The 5,808-nt window shown below is 34.8% G+C and overlaps 1 pseudogene; it reads left to right on the top strand.

Moving 5' to 3' along the window:
* Nucleotides 1-885: 885 nt before the first annotated feature.
* LOC122346790 lies at nucleotides 886-4,993 on the top strand (annotated as a pseudogene).
* Nucleotides 4,994-5,808: the final 815 nt, after the last annotated feature.

Raw genomic sequence — 5,808 nt, 5'->3', positions numbered from 1 at the left:
TTTAATTATCTCTTGGCTCTGAAAACGAACCTTTTACTGATCAAAGGAAGCATTTGGCTCAGATCTTATAAAGCCACCAACACCAGCTTTGTTTGGTACATTCAAGGCACTGTTTTTATTCATGACCTGGCTTTATAATATGACATATAAAAGCACACAAGGTGGATACAGGTGAAAAACATGAGAAAATGTTTACGTGTCATTAACACCTATATATTAATGACACCTATACGTGCTGTATTCATTATACTTTTATTTTGTCCTTAAAGCTGGCTGAGATGGAGTGACTACAGATATTTCCTATTAAAATAAATAAAACAAAACAAATAATTTTTTATTAAACGTAAGTTCATTTCCATCACTAATCTTGCCGGCGTGATTAAACAGCTTATTGGACTGTGATAATTGTCCTGCTTGAATCATTTGCATTCACAGACCAGATATTTAGCCATCATAAATGTGCAGGGAAAATTTATTTACCAACAGTCTAGATTCATTTGCAATAATTAATGAAAATACAGAGCCATTGCTATAATCAGTTATAATCCTAATTATTTATGTACTGCATGTAAAACACTGAGGCAATGGTTGCAATTTACCCAATACATCTCTTAAGGATCATCTCTACATCTGTTAATGTAGAGGTGATCTAGATTATAACATTCTTAATTACATATTTTTCAGAGTCTGGGTGTATGTACAGAATATATGCATATTTACATACACATGTGCAGTAGTTCTGCATTTATATGCCAGGGTCTATGTGTATTATTATGTGTGCCCCTTATTATGTGCATCATGTGTGTGTGTGTGTGTGTGTGTGTGTGTGTGTGTGTACATGTTTGACACACTGAGTAGACACACACAGTGCCAGTTTCCCCTGTAGAAGATCTCCATGGTGTTCACTCACTCAGTATCTCTGGGTTTGGCTGGCAGAGGAGCTCAACTCTCCTTCACAGACAGACTCACAGGCTGATGCTTAATCCGTTTCATCAATGTGTATGGTCATATTTGCTCCGGTAAGACCTCTCTTTTTCTGAAATCTTCAAGTATTAGCAGTTTTATTTGATAAATTTATTGGCTCGTTACCACTTATTACAAACATTGCTTAAAGATAAGACAAAATATGTATTGTTCATTTTTATTGATTTATTATTTTTGTATCTTTTTCAATTCAGTGTTAACCCACTACAAATATAATGTGATTTGAAAGTGCATCGATATCTATTTGCTCATAATTTGACAGTTGCAAGATAAAGTGTTTAATGAGCGTAAAGTTGGACAGGATTTTGTGCAGTTTCTTATGGTCGAGTTCTTAAAATAGTGTTTAAATACGTGCAAATATGTCTATCAGGAATCAGATTTAATTATTAGCTGCTCTTTGGGGTGCAGCACCGGCTCCCTGTTTGTAGTCTCTCTTGCTTGAATAATTCATCTGCTCTTGTTGAAATGTGCAAAAGATCGATGCCATCCAGCTCTTTGACAGATTTTAATGATGAATCTGAGCTGAGTTAAATGCAGTGTGATTGCATGTTTGTATTTGCACATACTATATAGGCATGCATATTTATGTAAATATTAGGTAATTAGTGTGGGTGTAAATATATGATTGTGTGTGTGTGTGTGTGTGTTTCTGGGTGTGCTGGCAACCCCTGGGTAACCTTTGCATAATTCACTGGGTCTCATCAGAGACTCATCAAAGAAGCTACCCATTTTCTTTTTTTGCTTCATCTGTTCTGTGTATACATAGTTAATGTATGTTGGATGGGATGTCTGTACATGTGATATTAATTAAATATTCACACATTTTAAAAGCATTTTTCATATAGTCCGAAGAAAGAAATAGCATAATTCATTCTGCTGTGTCTCTATGTCTTTCTTTGAGACACAGACGGACCCTGACACACACAAGTATTCCAGACTGTATATAATTAATATATACAATGAAGGCATTAAATATTAATTGAAATGGCCTGCTTCCTTTCACCTGCTATATCATACTATCAGAAACAGTAAGAGAAGAAGGTAGGGGAGAGAATAGCAGGAGACGTGGACACATTTCTTATCAAACACCTGTGTCCACGGAGAATAAAGCATTGGCACTTGTCCAGTAAAACTCTAGCCTTTTCATTTATTATGCTAAACGCAAAACTGAATGGGTGAAAAAATATTCAAATCGTGTCAAACGCGCTGGTGCCTGCCATCCAGGTCTACAGTAACTGCAAGGGTTAGTGCACTTAAAAAGCATCTGTGTCTAATTCTGCATGATTCATTGTGTGGCAGTTAGATGAAAGGTCATTTAAATTGACCTTAAATCAAAAAACAGAAGGATAATTAAAACAGAATGTTTTAATGCTCTGTGAGGTTAATTTGTCTTGACTTTATGTGATGAAGTAAAGCTACCGATGGGGAGCCTAGAGAACTGATCTTTGTCCTCTCCACATATAGGCTTATATCTTCAAGGCTTTTCACTAATAATTAGCTTTTTTCTCCTATAGCTTTTTGCTGTTTTAGCATTTGCAACATGTGGGGATACTCTGGCCAGATAATGGTTAAAGTAGAATGTTTGGACAAAACCCAAAGCAACATCAGCATCAGTTTCAACTACCCATTCCGGTAAGTATTTTTAACTACCACATATACTGCATGTTAAACTGCAAACATGTATTATCAGTTTAAGTAAAAAGACTTGATATTTTTAGTTTAGTTTTAAATATGTAGTCAAACAAATGTACAGAATTACAATTAAGATGTATAATTATAATTGTATTGTGTAATAGTGTGATATGTAATTTCTTTCCTTGTTCACTTTTTAAGTGCCCCTATTATGGGTTATGAAATGTATCTTGGTTTTGGGAGTACCAAACAACAGTACAACAGTTTCGACCAAACACCAGAGGGGTTTCATTAATAATTTCATTAAAAACAGTGTTTATGAGTGTTTATAATAATAGACTTAACAGGGACACTGTGTAAATAGATTTAATAAAGTGGATTAATTTGTTATTTTAGCATTTATATGCTATTGTAGTATTCAATTATATTTTTAATTAGCCTTAAATTAATAAAAAAATTTCATCTCAGTTGCAGCTTTGTAATTTTTTTATTTTATTATTATTTCTGGTATTGTTTTAGTTTTTAATACTGCAACCTATTTCATTTCTATAGGCAACATTTTAATCTAATATTTGTGCATTTTTATTGATTACTTCCACTTGTAGAATAAATGCATCATAGCTAACAACAAAATTAAAGTAATTAAAGTGAGTGACTATTTTTAGAAGATATCTGACATATTAGTAGCATCCCATTGTTATCTCAAATTTTAAAGATTACACAAAAGGACTGAAACAAAAAGATGTGTTCTCCTTCCAGACTCCAGCAGGTACACTTCAGTGCTCCTCTGTGTGAAGGAACCAGGAAAGAGACTCTCTTTCTCGAGGGGGATTATGCTTCATCTGCACAGTTCTTCGTCACTGTATCAGTCCTAGCTTTTCTCTATTCCCTTTTGGCCACAATTGTTTACATCTTCTACCAGAACAAATACAGAGAGAAGAACAGAGGTCCAGTAGTTGTGAGTGCATTTCAGAATTTCTGTAAGAAATGTACGCTGTAAAAGGAAAAGCCTGTGAGCCCATACTGTGCTGAAAAGCTCAATATAACTCAATTAAATCGTCAAGAACTCTTTCTGTTTATACTCTTCTTCTTTTCAATCCCCATAGGATTTCTTGGTGACTTTAGCCTTCTCTAGCCTGTGGCTGGTAAGCTCAATTGCCTGGGCTAAAACTCTGTCTGGGGTGAAGACAGCCACTGATGTGCATCAAATCCTGCTGTTAATGTCTGCTTGCAGAGCCCAAGAGAACTTATGTGAGGTTTTGCAAGAGCCCATCTGGACGAATCTCAACATGTCTGTGGTGAGTTGGTTATTTTACACAGTATTGATATGGGAAAGAAAAATCATGTCAATTCATTAGCAATTGACATGCACTGCCTTTTAAAAAAGATGTGGTCATAATACTTTTATTTTGTAAATATGCACTAAATCAAAAAATAAAAAGACATTTATGATGTTACAAACTGTTTAATTTCAGACGAAGTCTCTATGCATTAAAGAATCCTTTTGGGAAAATGATCATGGATTGCACAGAAAAAATAGAAATATTATAATACATAATAATCAGAAATGTTTCATCAGCATATTAGAATGATTTTTAAAGCCTAATATGCCACTGAAGTATGCTGAAAACTCATAGGAACACATTAAATGTTACAATATATTAAAATGACAAAGTTATTTTAAATTGTGTTAACGTTGTACAGGATTTTTCCAGCTTCTTTTTATCTCCAAATTTTTGAAAAGTAGCGTATAATATATATGCATAATCACGTGGGCTTCACATACTTTACCACCACCACCATGGACTCTACAAAAGCCTAGAAACCACCCTACAACACCCTACCAACCACCCAACACCCTCCTATCAATTAGACAGAAACCATCCACAGCAGCCTAGCAGCTGCTCTCACACTTAATGTTTTTAAACCCCAGGCAAGGCTTAGCCAAGCCAAGCCAGCATGTCTTAACAAATTTATTTTCCTATGAAAATGACTCGTTTACAAATAGAACATTTTAATAATAAATAATAAATAATTCAAATTCCTCCTTGTGTTCTTACAGGCCTTTGGTTTTTTGAACTTCATCCTTTGGGCTGGTAATATTTGGTTTGCTTACAAAGAGACAGGTTTGCATAAGTCTTTTCAGCGCTATCCCTCCAGAACACCCTCTGAGAAACGCGGCAGCTTCAGGCAGTACAGTCAAACCAGTTTTGATCAATCCGAGCTGGTTTTGGCCAAAGGCTCTACAATCAAGGCAGTTTTGACTTATCAAGCGGAGGCTTCAGCCTACCCCAAACCAATCTAGGACAGCCGATGCTGTACCGACAGGGGGAGTCCCACATCCAGAGGCCCTCTCATATTTGTTAATGAGATGTGAGAGAGCAGAGCAAGAAGCGCTGTTGTTTTCTCAAACGTAAAACAGATCATTTGCCGTTGTAAATGTGATATTTCTATCATGTGATGTAGAAATTGTGACATTTTTGTAGATAACAGTCTGCCTACTGTTATTTATTTGTTTACTGTATAATTAAGTGCCATTGAATTGAAAGCTCTTGATATACTATATACCTTTTTTGTATATATATATATATATATATATGAGAGAGAGAGAGAGACATATACACATATGCATATGCAACCGCATATGCAAATGAACATCAAATGCATTTACCATGTCAGATATGGCTTTGTGATATTTCTGATGGAAATTAGCTTATAGTGTGCCTATATTCTCATAGTCTATCTTTTGTGTTTAAATATTTCCTTTATTAAAAGTGCAGTGACAGTACCATGGTGAACACATTGGATTGTAGTACTATGGTACATTCATATAGCCTTTATTTAGAAATGCCATTTCTTTCTCAAGGTATTTTAAAGAATAACATGTTATGTAGTGTTCTTTTTGTTATGTTTTCTATGTTTTTTTTTTATGTTCTAACATGAATAATGATTAATTACCAGTAGACGCCTGGGAAAACCAACTGGCTTGAGTCAGAGAATGGCATGGAAACCCTGTGGACCGAGGATGATGTCCAGTCGGAGATCTTTTTAATGAATCATTTTGTCTAACCATACAGAGAAATGCATGCAAAAAGATGAAATAAAATCAAATGCAATAAAGTCAGTCTGTTGTTCCAGTTTATTGTAGCATTCAGAATTGCATAAATGTTACTATGTTATACTGATTGTGTC

Source organism: Puntigrus tetrazona, chromosome 6 (genome assembly GCF_018831695.1).
Source record: "Puntigrus tetrazona isolate hp1 chromosome 6, ASM1883169v1, whole genome shotgun sequence".
In the NCBI taxonomy this organism is placed as follows: domain Eukaryota; kingdom Metazoa; phylum Chordata; class Actinopteri; order Cypriniformes; family Cyprinidae; genus Puntigrus; species Puntigrus tetrazona.
Note: the sequence above shows the minus strand (reverse complement) of the source record. Positions and strands in the feature narration are given on the sequence as shown.